The sequence below is a fragment of the Hetaerina americana genome, unplaced genomic scaffold (assembly GCF_022747635.1).
Source record: "Hetaerina americana unplaced genomic scaffold, ioHetAmer1.1.p SCAF_5, whole genome shotgun sequence".
Lineage (NCBI taxonomy): Eukaryota > Metazoa > Arthropoda > Insecta > Odonata > Calopterygidae > Hetaerina > Hetaerina americana.
In genome coordinates this window covers 84,487,860-84,504,505 of record NW_027287095.1, presented here as the reverse complement: position 1 = coordinate 84,504,505, position 16,646 = coordinate 84,487,860, and positions in this window count along the sequence as shown.

Sequence of the window (16,646 nt, the reverse complement as noted above, 5' to 3'; positions counted from 1 at the left end):
TCGGCTCATTTGGTGAACGCCATTCACTTGCCTGATGTCTGGATTGCGTGTCGTACTCATAAACCCACGTCTCGTCTCCAGTAATGATCCTTTTGATGAATGTGGGATCGGATTCAGCCTCGCAAATCATGTCTTTTGCGACGTCAACACGGTCTCTTTTTTGCATGAAATTGAGGTACTTTGCTGCTACACGACGGAAACCCAAATCATTAACCACAATGTCTTGGGCGGATCCATAGGCAATGTTCAAGTCCTCCGCTATTTCTCTGATGGTTAATTTGCGGTTATTGACCAACATTTCTTTTACTTTATCAATTTTTTCACCGACTTTCGATGTCGATGGTCTGCCACTGCGTTCATCATCTTCGATTGACTCACGACCACTTCTGAACCGCTCGTGCCACTGGTAAACGACCGTTTTTTTTAGAGAATCGTTGCCGAAACACTTTTCCAACATTTCCAACGTCCGTGCGCCACTAAATCCGTTTTTTACGCAAAATTTAATACAAGTTCGTTGTTGCAAATTTAAATCCATTTCTGAAATTGTAAAAAATCGCCAACACACACAGAGATAGATGTACTCTTGGCTACGTAACTTTTGCAAATGTCAAGTTATGACACTAAGATTTAAAGGGAATATCAACAACAGATGTACCAATTTAACAAAAAAACAGAACTCAAATCGGAACGATGGGAGCGCCACACGGTGGTTATTCCGGGAACTTTTTGATCAAGGTAGTACTCTGTACTGTCCTGTTATTTTTGGTCCTCTTCTAAACCATACGGTGGCCTAATGATTCCCCTTAATGTGGACTCTAGGAATATTATCGAATATGGAAAATACACCGTTTTGACTGCGAGAAAGTGGTCTGCATTTTTAAAAAGTTCATTCAAGGGTAAGGATGAGAAGAATTCATCCCAAGGATTGTTGCGTCCGATTTATTTGAAATAATAAGATTTTGTTTCATGCTCTGAAAATAGTTAAAAATTAGTTTTTCATAGGGTTTCATTAGTGGAAGCAAAATAAAGCAGATAATCAATATTTATATCGATGCATTCTTGAAATTTACGGAATGGCTAATAAATAGCTAGGATTCATGAAATTAATACTTGGGAGTTGTAATGAATGATTGAAGGAGCTTTGCTATTTCACGTTAGTTAGACCCCACCTTGAGTATGCTGCAAGGTTATGGGATCCTCATGAATTGACCTCATTGGGACCAAATCGAGTGCAAAGAAGAGCAACTAGGTTTGTTGAAAGTTGTTAAGAACAAGGTAGCAGTGTCACTACACTATTGAAAGAATTTGAATAGAAGCCACTAGTTCACCATTTAGAGTTAAATGCAAGTTAAACTTAATGCGTAAATTTGAGGCAAGGTCACTTATCTCAGGATGTTAAGATAATATTACAGACCCTTACATACTATGGTAAATCAGATCACCAACGCAAAATCGGGGAGAATTATTTTATGACTGATAGATTTAAAAACGACAATGCACAGAACCTCTCTCAATAATTAGGTTTTCGCAAATATTTTCATTACATTTAAAACTAATAAAAACTGTCATATTCTCCCTCTTATTTGCAAAAAGTTTTTAGTAGCACAATTTTTCATTTAATATCCGAAATAATTGTCCCATTATAGTCGAAAAAGTGGTATCATAAGTGTTGATCTAACTACTCATGAGGTTACCCCAGAAGTTGATTGCTAGACTTTGTATTCTAAGTACCAACGAAGTCTTAGTCTTAGGACCAACGAAGAATAAAAGCATTTGAAACATGGTGCTGGAGGAGTATGCTGAAGATTAAATGGGCAGACAAAGTGAGGAACGATGAAGTATACTACCTTGATCAAAAATTTCCCGGAATTTATTCAGAAAATTAAAAATACAAGTTTATTCATCTAAATCTATATTGTCCCCTTCAAAGTAATCCCCATCGACTGCAACACACTTATGCCAGCGCTTGATCCAATCCTCGAAACATTTTTTATATTCGGTTTTCGGTATGTCCATCAGTGCTTCCTGCGATTTTTCCATTACTTCCTCTCGGCTGCTAAAACGCGTTCCCCGTAATGGTTTTTTAACTCGATTGAACAGAAAGAAGTCACAGGGAGCCAAATCAGGTGAATTCGGTGGCTGTTGGATGGTATTTGTTGCATTTTTCGTCTAAAAATTACGAATAATGATAGCACTGTGCGACGGTGCGTTATCATGGTGCAAAATCCACGAGTTTTCTGCCCACATTTCTGGTCTCTTTCGGCGAATTGCTTCACGCAAACGTCTCATAACGCCCAAATAATACTCTTTGTTTACTGTCTGGCCTTCTGGCAAAAATTCATGATGCACTACACCGTTGTAATCCATGAAAACCGTCAGCATTGCCTTCTTTTTTGACTGAAAACGACGTGGTTCTTTTGGTCTCGGCTCATTTGGTGAACGCCATTCACTTGCCTGATGTCTGGATTGCGTGTCGTACTCATAAACCCACGTCTCGTCTCCAGTAATGATCCTTTTGATGAATGTGGGATCGGATTCAGCCTCGCAAATCGTGTCTTTTGCGACGTCAACACGGTCTCTTTTTTGCATGAAATTGAGGTCTTTTGGCACCAACTTTGCTGCTACACGACGGAAACCCAAATCATTAACCACAATGTCTTGGGCGGATCCATAGGCAATGTTCAAGTCCTCCGCTATTTCTCTGATGGTTAATTTGCGGTTATTGACCAACATTTCTTTTACTTTATCAATTTTTTCACCGACTTTCGATGTCGATGGTCTGCCACTGCGTTCATCATCTTCGATTGACTCACGACCACTTCTGAACCGCTCGTGCCACTGGTAAACGACCGTTTTTTTTAGAGAATCGTTGCCGAAACACTTTTCCAACATTTCCAACGTCCGTGCGCCACTAAATCCGTTTTTTACGCAAAATTTAATACAAGTTCGTTGTTGCAAATTTAAATCCATTTCTGAAATTGTAAAAAATCGCCAACACACACAGAGATAGATGTACTCTTGGCTACGTAACTTTTGCAAATGTCAAGTTATGACACTAAGATTTAAAGGGAATATCAACAACAGATGTACCAATTTAACAAAAAAAACAGAACTCAAATCGGAACGATGGGAGCGCCACACGGTGGTTATTCCGGGAACTTTTTGATCAAGGTAGTATACTAATGTAGAAGAGCACAAGAGGAAAGGACCATATGGAGAGCTCTACGGAAAAGAAGAACTGAATGGATTGGACATACCTTGAGGCACAATGGATTAGTTAGAAACATAATAGAAGGAAAAATTGAAGGAAAGATCCTTCCAGGAAGGCCAAGAGACAAGTAAATAGGGCAAATTAAGAAGGACGTAAAACAGGGAACCTATCAAAGGGAATTAACACTAAGTAGGGAAGAATGGACTGCAGTAAACCAATATTAGGATTGAAATGCTGATGATGACAGGGATTTGACCCTAAGCATTCATTCTTATATATGAAATCTCCAGAGCCACCTTAAAACGGTGTTGAATCCAACCTATAAATGGATCAATGAATCAATCATGAATCAATATTTCGCCTGCGATTTATTTATTGGTCACTTGTGCGCGAATCACTGCACAATTGCGATTTCTGTTGTCGATCGCAGTGACCGACAGCGAAGTCGCATTCCCATGCCGGAGACCTTTTAGAAGAGGGATGAAGACCGCAGGAATGAGCGACCAGGCGCTCTCAAAGAGACGCTCGTCCGACTAAGGGTACGATCCTACTCCCCCCCTCCCCCTCCGCCCTCCTACTTCCCCGCTTAACGGGCGGACCCTTGCGCTTTACGCATAGGGACCCCTCTTGCTTCCAAGAGGGGGAGTGGGTGGGCAGGAGGACCGGTCGATACGTGACACTTTATAAAGGAAATCCTCATATGCAACTGCCAGGGTAAAAGAGGCCGTTGGTGCCATAGGGGGGGGCGGAGGGAGGGGCTGAGGAGAATGCAGAAGAGTGGGGGAGACAATAAACAAATAATTATTCCGACTATCAGTAATGTCTGAAAACATTTTCATAGCTCTATCAAAGAACTAGAAATCTCTCACATATCAACAAGTAACAACAGTCTTAGACATATGATAAATTGTTCGAAAACTTTTGAAATAGATGGAGAGAAAAATATTATATTAACTCATTCAACTTGAGTGACTGTATCATTAGTTCCTAGCTCCACCGTTGCAAGATCGTACTGGCTACATAGTATGACGCTCGCTTGGCTACATCTACCACATCTACTTAATACCCCGTAAGCCGCCGCAAGGGCGTGTGGTGGGGTGGGTGCTAGAAAACCCCCCTAATTACGAAAAAAAACCTGCATGCAAAAGCCACAAATGCATACAACCCACAAACAAAAACGGTATACATTCATGCGAAAACCCTTAAAAGGCCCGTAAATGGCGAACAATCTTCAAATATAGGTTACTATATAGAAAGACAATAGTGATAATTAACAAATGCGGATTGATTCATGAATCAGCCGAAAATCAAACTTAACTATTAAATAAGCATCCGTAAGTCAGTTACTAGTAAATTGCAAAAAATCAAATGTCATCAATCAAAATAATCTACACCTACATAAATACTACGCAATCTAACAAAAGGTATGTTGAAATGTAATGAAATAATTGACTTTGTAATTCCACACACTTTATTTTAAAAACACGACCCAGGTTTCGACGTTGAACATCATCATCAGGTGGTCCTCGTCTTCTTTTTTGCCAAAACGTTCCCTCTTGACGCTTGGCTTGCAGCTGCCCGATGATTTAATCATTCAGCTGCTGTGTTTGCGGCTTCTTAGCCCGTCGATGAAGGAAGGTCCAATCAACTCCTTTTCCTTTTCAATGGTGGTTGGTCGTCGTCCCGTCCCGTTGCTGCTCTTGGGCGTTTGTGCCTTTCCCAGGAGACAGGTTTTAAGCCGCCGATCGACCGCAAGTGCTCTTCTTTTTTGCCTTCAAGCTCCTCGTAAAAGGCCGTCGCGCGAGTCTTGATGACATCTCCAATGGGCGCAGTTTCAGTTAAGGCGTGGAGAATTTCTGCGGCATAGTTCCAGCCAAGCCCAAGTACACTGTTGAGTGCCCCTCTTTCCGTTACCTCCAAGTGGTGGAAGGCCGTCTGAGTCATTCTGCCACTCCATGCCGGTGAAGCGTACATCAAGATTGGGCGAATTGCCGCCACGTACAGATACGTCTTTGTCTTGATAGAGAGGGACGGTGAACGCAGCAGCGGCGAGAGTTGTAGTCGTCTTCCTCTTGCCTTCCTGGTGGCAGCGAGGGCGTGACTTTTGAATGTCAGTCTTTTATCCAGTATCACGCCTAGATAGGTCACCTCTTCCTTCCATGGCGCCTCCTCGGTGCCCACGAGGATTTCTCCTGGTTCTCGCAGTCCTCCAGGTGAAAAAAGAATCGTCTGTGTCTTTGCGCTGTTGACGCTGATTCGCCACAGGGCGTACCACTCCAGCAGTTTGTCTACTGCTCGCTGTAGGTATGTTGCCGCCATGTGTGCTCTCCGCGAAGTGGTCACTATTGCTGCGTCATCCGCATACAGGGCAACCATGGTATGTCGTCCAAGGTCTACCGGGAGGTCCGCCGTATATAGATTAAAAAGTATCGGTCCGAGCACCGATCCTTGCGGCACGCCTGCGTGGACCTGTTTCGGCTGTGACAGCGCGCGTCCCCAGGCGACACGGAAAGTCCTTCCTGTCAGGTATGATGTTAGCAAGCGGCGCTGCCAATTTGGAAACCGCTGTATTGCAAGTTTTCGCCTGAGACCAGCGTGCCATACCCGGTCGAAGGCTTTCCTGATGTCAAAGAACGCCGCCGTTGAGCAGCATCGCCGATTGAATCCGGCCGTCACCTGTTCCACGAGACGGACGAGCTGGTGTGTGGTGGAGTGTTCCTCTCGAAAACCGTACTGTGATGCCGGCAAGATTGAGTAGGCCGCGATGTGCTTCAGGAGATGTGGCAGCAGTACCCTCTCAAGCAGCTTTCCCAGGGTCGCTAGCAGGGCGATCGGGCGGTAGTTCTCTACGTTCCTAGCGGACTTCGGCGGCTTCGGCAATAGGATGACTTTTGCCGATTTCCAGATGGCCGGAAAATGTCCCATGGAGAAGCAGGCCGTAAAGAGCGTAATCAGGTGAGTTGCGAGCGAGACAGGCATCTGTCGAAGGGCCTCGTTCGGGATGTTGTCCTCTCCTGGTGCTTTCTTGCAGCGTAGTCGTCCAAGGGCTGCTCTCAGGTCGTTTTCGGTAACCTTCGTTACCGTCATGGTGCCCTCCTCCGTTGTTTCATCCTCTTCAGGAAAGTCGCTAGGATCATCCGGTACCAGTGGATCCGGAGTCGACGTGAAAGTGGCCTCCAGCGTAGTTGCTGCAAATTCAGCCTTTTCGTCTTCCGTGATAAGAGGGCCACCAGGTGAGTCGATCGGTGGGTCGATCCGAATGCTGTGGCGAAGAGAAGCTGCCATTCTCCAGATGCTCCCATCTTCGGTTCGGAGGGAAGCAACCTTCCTTTCCCACGTCGTCTGCCTGTGGTCCTGGATGAGCTGCCTCACTTCGGCTCGTTTTCTTCTAAACCGTGCCCCATCCGCGGGACATTTGGTTCTTTGAAATCGTCGTCGAAGCCGATTTCTTTCGCGGATGCGGCGAAGGATGGAATGAGGCAGCGTCAGATGTCCAGAAGGGCGGATCAGTTTTATTGGCACGGTGTTCTGTAATGCTTGGTCCACGCCAGCTGTTATGACAGAAGCATATTCGTCCAGCATAGCTTGTGACGTCAGTGATGGCGGCTGTTCCGGTAAAATGTCGGACAGGATCTGCCTGTACCCTGTCCAGTCTGTTTTGTCCAGGCATCGCACCGGCCGTGGGGGAAGTAACGTTGGGCAGCATCCCAGATAGGCGCAGACTGGGTAGTGGTCGCTGTCCAACGTCGGTGTCGCCACGAGAGAAAGCGAACTCGTGAGCCTACGGTGCAGCGCAATATCTAAGACGTCTTCGCTCCTGCCGTGATGCTGATGCGTTGGCCCATGTGGACCCGCGACGCGTACTCCGTTGTTCTGAGCCCATGTGAGCAGCGCTTCACCCCGAGGGTTCGGTGTAATTGAATGCCATGCAGCATTCTTTGCATTTAGATCCCCGAGAAAAAGCGACGGCCGTGACCCGGAGAAGATGACTTCGAAATCCTGTGTGGCTAGAGGTCGTTTTGGGGGGAGATAGAGTGACCCCACTGTGAGAGAGCCGATCGAAGTATCTACTTCAATGGCTGTCGCCTCTAGATGCAGTCGAGCTGGTAGGTCAATTTTTCTCGCAGCCAGGTCAAGCGAAACGAGGACCGCCGTGCCCCCTCCTCTTGTTTGCCGGTCATCCCGGTAAACTGCATAGCCTGGAACGCCGTATGAAGTTCCAGGACGGAGATGAGTCTCTTGCAGACAGACGATTGAGATTCTTGCCTTCCGTAGAAAGGCAAGCAATTCAGGGGTCTTTCGCTTCAATGCGCCGCCGACATTCCATGTGGCTAGGATGATAGATTTATTTAATTCTCGCCTATGGTCCATTTTGGTTTGGGAAAATAGTGGTAAGGGCGACAGTTAAAGCTTGCAGCTGTTGTTGCAATAGCGCAGCAGAGGACGTCAATGCTTCCAGGATGGAAGAGAGGGATGTAGCCAAAGTTGGAGTCGGCATCTGCGAGTCTGCAGCCCGCCTCTTCTGGAGAAGAGGAATTTTTATTTCTTCTGCTGTCTCCCTGGCGACCGGAGCCGGCGTCGAGAGTGGAGGAAAGTCAAGATGCTTGCACATGGTCAGACGTTGGGTTGCGTTGGTTGGGTCTCCCGGCTTCGACGCGTTGAAGGTACCAAGCGTCTTCTGTTGAGGAGAAGGCAGCTCTGTTTCAGCGGCGGTGTTCTTCGCCCCCTGGGTTGGTGCGCCTTTCCTCCGGAGGCTAGCCATCTTCATCTCCTTCTGTTTGGCGTAGACAGGGCAGGTCCTGAAAAATGCAGGATGGTTTCCTCCGCAGTTACAGCAACAAGTCTTCTTCCTTTCCGTATCCGGACATTGGATGCCTTCATGTGCACCAGCACACTTGTAGCATCGCGGGGCTGCCGTGCAGTTGGAAGATGCGTGTCCGAATCGGGTGCACCGGTAACACATTTGTGGCTCCCTGTGCTGATATTTTGCCACCCTGACACGGGAATTGCCGATGTACCTTATGGCAAGCATTTCTTTTGTTTGCCATTCAGGGTTTTCCTTGACAACGACAAGGAAGAAGGTTCCCTGCCGCACCAGATGCACTCGTTCCACCGGAATCCCCATGGCGTCCATATCTTCTTTCAGTAGCTCAACTGGGTAGGTGCACGGAAGTCCACGAACCGCGTAGAAATTGGCTCGTAGGGATTTCGGGCCCCAGGTCGAGAATTGTGCATTTGACTGCACCAACAGCTGCTTTATGGCCGCATAATCAGCCGCAGTCTTTAGTTGAAGTCTCGTCGAGTCGGTTGTATGGATTGCAGTAAAGGACTTGTCCGTTGCCTTGGATCGGACAAGTTTCAGCAAGGCCGCGTGGTCTACTACATCGTATATGATGAGTGCCGGGGGGCGTGGTTCCTTTTTTCGGCTTGCCGGGGATCCAGATGGTGCAGATGAATTTTCAGCCTCCATCGCCACGGGAGCAGAAGAGTTGTCCGTGTCCGGATCCGTGACGAGCGGTGAGAATTTATTACTCGTACTTACCGGGCGCTTATTAGTTGCTTCTTCAATGGAAAGGAATGGTGCGCTACGCTTCCCGGCTCCTCTGGGATCCTTGACGTGTCGCCAGTCGTCGTTGAATTTCGCGGCAGGGGCAGACGGCCCGTTCTGATGCATGGAAACGTCCATATTTAGAGCGCCGGCAGTATGAACAGGGTTTGAAGAAGTATTTTCCAGCTGCTGGTCGAGAGGAGTCCTTATAGTGTCCGCTGGCAGCGGCACGATGTCCATATTGGGCGCCACCGGCGCCTTGCTTCGCTGTCCCTCGATTATTTAATGATGTCAGGAACCAGGGTTAGAAGTATCCAGTAGAATATTCCAAGGGAGGCGTACGTCGAAATTTCTGTAGGTATATCCAGGTCTGATGGTCTATCCTCCGTCTCCAACTCCAAGTTCTCAGGTCAGGTCCAATTCAGGTGCCTCCAACCTCCAACCTCCCCAACCCCCAGGTGGTCCTCATAGAAGCACGCTGGCTATATATACCTTCTGATCATAGGAGGGGGGTTGGTCAGAGAGGGAGGTTGGAGGGGTAAAAAGGTTACAATGTAGCTGGGAAGAAAAGAGAATTACATTTTTGACTTAGAAGAGTGGTAGGTCTAGGAGTGGGGAGTGGGAGGGATACAAAATTTCGTTGGCAAGGTCATCTTTCCAACGGACACATTTCAAAATTTCTAACTGCTCCAAAGCATCGAGCCTTTGACCTTTTTCTTCAAAATGGATAATGTTTCTCACAAAGTCACTGTTGTGGTCACTTTCGATGAGGTGCTTTGCAAAGAGGGATGTTATGTTCTTATTTTTTACACGTTTGGTGTTCTTTAATCCTTTCTTTAAATTTCCGTCCTGTTTGCCCAATATACTTTGTGCTACAATCTGAGCACTTTAACTCAACTGTTGTGGTCACTTTCGATGAGGTGCTTTGCAAAGAGGGATGTTATGTTCTTATTTTTTACACGTTTGGTGTTCTTTAATCCTTTCTTTAAATTTCCGTCCTGTTTGCCCAATATACTTTGTGCTACAATCTGAGCACTTTAACTCATACACTCCACTCCTCTCGTTTTTGGGGACTTCAGTGAGAGATCAGGTTCTTAAGGCATGAACCACTGTAAAAGGAACATTTAATTTTTTCTTTAGGAAAACTTTTAATTACTTTTTGAGGAATAGTCCCAAGATATATTATTCTCCACCATTTGGCAGTGGGATCTTTCAAATGTTCGGGGTTGTAAATGTGGCTTAAGGCTATTTCTGTAAGTTTATTCCGGTAAGGTTTATTTACTAGATCTTCTGAATAACCATTGTTTACTGCTAACGTTTTAATTACATTAAGTTCCTTATTTACATTGAATTTTGACATAGGGATAGCGGTTAAACGGTGGATCATTGCATGAAATGCCGAAAGCTTTTGGGTGAAGCAATTCCTTGAAGAGGAATTAATTAATTGGTCTGTATACATTTCTTTTCTAAAAATGGAATACTGTAACCCGTCTTTGTCTTTAGAAATGGATAGGTCGAGGAAATTCAGGGAACCTTTTTCCTCTTTTTCACCCGTGAATTGTACATTAGAATTGATAGAATTTAGATGTGCTAGAAACTGATCTAGTTGCCTATAAAAAGGTATGTGGCAGGGTGGGAAAACCCCAAGTGTAGTAGGGTAAAGTATACGAGTAATGGAAGGGTTGTCAAATGGTTAAGAAAAGAGAAAGAAAATTAATTAAAAAACACAAAAAAACGGTAAAATATATATATGAATGCTGGTGGAAAACCAATTTCCATACTAGCGTTAATTTCACCCACTGTAAAAAGTTCTTTTGTATGCGAAAAGGGAGGAAATAAAAATGAATACATACAGCCAATTATACGACAGACCTCCACAATGTCAAGACAGGTCATGCAGAACTAGAAAGTAATATGCTGGGGGGAAGATCAAATCATGGCCATGGGACTTATCTGGAATAACCTGCCCCCCCCCCCAGGTTATTCCAGACACTTTCCAAATGTGAATTTTTTTAAAGAAATGAAAATAATAGAAGTTTGATGCTAAATACTCCCTTTTTTCATCTGATCCCCTTTCAATGTCGCATACGAGTGATAATGTAACTTTAAGAGCGATTCAAGGCCAAATTAAAATTCTTCGCTACGTTTAAACATTAAAAATTAATGAGTAGTAACTATAAGGGAGACGGGAGAGTGAAAATATGATTAAGTACGTAAGATATTGAAATGGAATTCTTGACTTTGTAATTCCACACACTTTATTTAAAAACACGACCCAGGTTTCGAGGATGAACGCTATCATCAGGTTCAACGTCGAAAGACGGAGACAAGAAATGTTATCAAGTACGTAACTGTTAAAAAGTCATGTGTGTAGGAAAAGATTGAGGATTTTTCGGACGACGTGATCCCTAACGAGAAATCCCTCTGCAAGAAAACACCCACACATGAAGGGGGAACGGACTCCTTGCCACGCCCTCACAGCACACCACCCCCCCTCCACCCCTATCACCTTACCGACCCTGGGGGAGCTCGTTATCGTGGTGACACGAATTGTTATCCCGAGATATTCTTTCTCGGCGAAACAACGCAACGGGAACTTAAGTGAAAACCAGTTGCGAGAACTTCTTCAGTAAAGAGGCAAAAGACGAAGATAAAAGGCGGCGGTGGCGTAAGGGCACTGCGTATGAGAGAGGATAAGCAAGCTTGAGGCTGTGGGTGACACAGCCTTCCAGGAAAAGAACGTTCACAATTTTACGCAGACTTAGGAACTAACATGTGAACAAGTTAATATTAAAAAGCTAAGGAATACCTCTTACCTACTTAATTTATTCTACAATTAACTTGACGGTTTTGTGTCATTTTTTAAAAAATTTATAAGTTTTGCTAGATTCTTTAAACTTTAATTTTACGGGCGAAGTGGGAATTATAATAATTTTAAGTTGGCACCAATGCGAGGTAAAATGAGTGAGGGAACAAGATGAATTTAGCTGTAAAAATGTAACTACAGTTCGCATTATTTTCACGTTATATGGTCAATCTTTTTCTTTAAGGAATCGGAAATTTATTTAGCATTAACTTTTCGCGGAACTAAAACCTTTTTTTTTAATTAACTTAAGGATTAATTAAATGAAAAGTTATAATTTGACTAAAATAATAATAAATTTATATTTTGGGGGTTAATTTTTTTAACTCAACTTAGTTAAAACTTTAATAAAGTGAATTCCATTGGTCTTAAATCCCTGGTTTTAGATCCCTCTTTAACCCTGCCCAACCTGGTATGTCTTAGTCGACAGAATTCTCGATAAAAAGAGATGAGACTGCAGGGAAAATCTAAGGGCTGTAGCCTGATATGCTAAACGAAAAAAAAACAGCTGAAGGAAAGCATCAACTAACGAAGGGGGATCACGAAATCGGCGAGATCGCCTTCCTTCACCTATCTGTCACCTTTGCCCCCTGAATCCTTCAAAATACTCCCCCAAAAAATAACGGTAGCATTTAATAAAATTTGTGATATTTTAAATATTTAAAAATTCATCGAAATCCTTTATTTTTCAATTAATTCCTAAAATGGGGTTAAGTTTAAAATGGGAAAGGAGAAGCTGGAAATAAAAGTGGGTGGGGAAGATATAACTCAGTTAAGTTTACAGATGATCAATCAGTCCCAATCAATGATACCCATGTCGTGCCATTTCAGACTGAGTCAGATACCCATGGGATTGGCAATTATTCAGTTCTTCACAGGAACTATGCGAGAGGTATGGGGGAACTCGACGTCACCCCAATGAAGACGTTTCATTAATAATTTCATAATTGCTATTATTACTATTATTACACTAATTTCTTAGCCTGACTTATCAAATTTCTTCAATCGTTTGTAGCATAACATTCAATTTACTTTTATTCTCCTCTAAACCTTTCACCATCTACATCTCATTACCGTTGAATATTTATTCTCTGTGCATTTCTGAATGTTTTGCCTACGTTCCCCCGGGGATTGTTACTTCCAATAGAATAGCCCTTTTCTCTTGTGCTTTCTCTCATTGCTTGCTAAAGCCCTCTCACTTTTTATCATTGGTGTGATCGTGCTTATATTTGTCCTTTTCTATTTATATAACTGACGATTAACTCCTCTGTTTTGATTAAATACCTCTTTATCTTCATTTTTCATCTACTCGTCCCGAGGCTGTGCTTTCTCGTTCCATTCTACATACATGCAAGCAAAATAAGTTCTCATCGAGTCTTTTTTATCTTCCCTGCAGGAGCCATAGGGACCGTCCAGAAAATGTCTCTTTTTTTTGGCAGTTTAACGGGGTGAGTGAAGCGTTCAAATAGAGGAAGTGGGACAAAGTGGGGAGGGAGACGGCGACCGTTATGGCCTTTTACCCAACGAAAATTAACTTTCCTCCATTTCGTTACAAAAATTTCATAATCTTTGTCGTTTTTTTGCACAATAAATAGTGAACAAGAAAAAAATGGCAAACGCTTTAGCCTGAAACGGTGTCTTTGCAGTTAATTGTAGTTTAGGATTACTCATAATTTATTCATCAACTTCATTCTAAAAACTACTTTAAGTCGTTATATTGCTGCTAAAAATGGAGCCCTTCTCCTGCCTACTCCATGAACTATTAATTTAAAATTTCTTCAAAGATTGTGCCACAAAATGCCAGCCAAATGGAATTTGCAACTGCAGAACTATGTTTACTGAGAGCTTCGCCAGGCCCAGAGTGCATGGGTCAAAGCACTGGGGATATACAAACACATGCGTAGGAAGATTGGTCTTCATCCTCGTCGATTGCAAAGGGTCACAAAGGGGTTATATATAAATAAATAAATATATAAAAATATATATAATTTATGTTTATACAAATAAAACAAAAAACTATCAAAAGAAAACAAGAAAAAGGACACTCTCATTCCATAAAGTTTCTTTCGACCTTCTCTGAAATCATGAATAACTGATTGAAGCACTTTTACACTCGATAAAAATATTTTTATCAAGTGGAAAAGTGCTTCAATCAGTTATTCATTATGTTCGACATCCACCACATCACGCCTGAAGCTACTCAATTTATTCTCTGAAGTCTTCTTCAGGTCAGACTCGTATCAGGTATGGTATTATTTTCTATTTATATTTTTGTGTTCCATTGTGCCGTCAAAAGGCTATATAGATACAGGCCTGTACATAGACCTGTATATACCTTCTTCAGGTCAGACTGGGAGGTTTCCGGTGAAGGGAATACGAGGGCTGGGGCGGGAGGAGGTGGGCGGTAAGGATCTCATTGTTCCATCAAAATGTTATATTGTTCTCGTGAGTGCTTCTACATCATTGACATGTAAATAAATATATAAATAAATAATATATATATATATATATATATATATATATATATATATATATATATATATATAGTCGGGTGTCATTCATTATCCTAACACTTCAGCATGGGTGTTCTCATCCGAAAATCATCCCATCGTCAATTCCCGCGGAAGTGACATAATTTTGACGTCCCTCTTCAACAAGGCCCGAGGTGGAATGACGGAGCCAGGAACGCTCCCCGAAAGCTTAACCTTACTCCCGCAATCAAACATCAAATTCGCATGGTGCACCCATTCACGCGGTTGACTCGTTACGGGCAAATTGTCCAAATCGACTAAAATACGGTTGTTGGTATTTCACGTGTATGCTCTAGCAGCAGGGCCCATTATATCTTTCGAGACCACAGGCATTCCAACGGTGGCGGCGAAGATGGTCCTATTTTCTGCACAATATTATGTCTGCTCTGAATTAAACATATGCAATTGGAACATTTTTTCCACTGGCGAATAATGAAAAAATATTCTTGAGGCAATGCCAAACGACCAAAAGACATTTAGATCTGAAAATATTGGAATTTCGCCTCTGGTCACGTTGTCTTACCGGCGTTCCGTTGAACTCTCTTCTGCCAGTTTTAAATATAAAAGATGTGGCCCAAGTAATGCTGTCCAAAAATTTATATCACCTGTATTAAATGCCAAGGAACTTGGCACTTTAGAAGGTAAACTACATGCTGGAAGTATATTAGGAATAGGGAATTGGTGGGGAAGAATCCAATCGTTGTTAACACTCTCTCACCAATTCCATACTCCTCATGTGCTTCCAGCAATGTAGCTTACCTTCTAAAGTGCCAACTTTGCCATGCATTTTATAAGGGACAGTATAGCACATCCCTCAATATTAGAATCAATAACCCCCAGGCCTCATGCAAGGATTCTTCCCTGATTGGGGTGCTCCCAATCCCAAGACACGCCTCCGAACGCAACACTCTCTTTGATAAATGCTTTACTGTATCCATTTTGGCGCCCCTCCCACCCTCTGACCCTCTACTAAAACTCAAAACATAGAGCAGGCGTTTATCTGGCTCCTGGATTCCTGGAATTAGCCAGGTTTTAATATTATACATTAATTACCCCAATCTTCATATATTTTCACCCCCCCCTCCGCTCCCAACACCTTCCATATGATTCCCACACTTCTTAAAATTCCCCTCTCAACTCTTCCCCTCGCAAACCTTTCCCCACCTTTCTCTTCCATTCAGTTTCTCCAGCCGTGTCTTCTGTGATCACCTTTTTCTCAGTTCCTTCCTTCTCTCCCTTGAAAAAGGTGGCTTGTACAACCGAAGAATTGGAAAGCATTGAGTTTATTTTCTTTTTTGTGTGCTTCTGCGTTTTTATCATTGTTCGCTACTGCCAACTTCATTTACATTATTATTCACATCCGTGAAACTTTTACATAAGTTTATATACACAAGGGTAGGCTGAAAACTAATGCACACATGCTTGTAGACCACAAACAAAATGACCTTCAGAAACAATCCTGGTCGCTTGTGGAAGTATGCGCAGGTTTGAGGTCGTTACATTCATCCAGTGTATTGTGAGAAGCGGAAGTACGTGCTCTATTGCGATGCCCAGGCTAGTGCTGTTATCGAATTTTTAACTGCTGAAAAAAATGACTACTACCGAGATACATCGCCGTATAAAGGCCGCTTACGGTGACGATGCTGTTGATAGTTCTTCTTTAAATCGATGGGTAGTAAATTTTCGTGGTTGTGAGTCTAAAAAACCACAATGAAACACGCGGCGGACGTCCGACCACTGCCACAGACGATAGTTATCGCAAACTCGTCGAAGATTTGATTCAAATTGACAAGCGAGTCACTCAAAAGCGTATCGCAAACCATATTGGAAAATCCCAAAAACGTGTCGGCTTCATTATTGAACAATGGATATACCGTAAAATCTGCGCACCATGGGTACCACGCCGTTTTGAACCAATTCCGCACCCTCCTTATCCTCCCGATCTTGCGCCTTGCGATTTTTATTTTCTTCCTCAACTCATAAGACACCTCAAGGGTAATCATTACACCTCGGACGATGGGGTGAAGGCAAAAATTCGATAGCAGCACGCTGTTCAACTCGCGTTGACATAGCACTAGAACACACACACACACACTTTTGAATAATAATATAAAAAAGCGGTATAGAAACGAGTATTGCGAGTCTTACCATTCAGTTTAGGAGATACAATAAGCATGTAAATTATTTAAAATGCATCTAGGCACAAGTTATCTTCATGAAAATTTCGAGAACTGTGCCTTCAGACAACTTTAATGCATAGTTCAACATAGTAATTATAACCTATATAATAGGTTCATTGTCGATGAAATTGTCTCGCTAGAACAATGTTGATGCACATTACCCTTTGATGAAAGTATTGAATGCCCTTCTAGCGCATGCGCGCGTGTGGATTTACTGGGCGAATCTAATCCAACCGTTCGGATCCTCGCCGTTCACATCCCCGCTCGTTCACAGCGCTAAATCCCCCCAAAGAGACGAGGGCGGGGGAGGGGG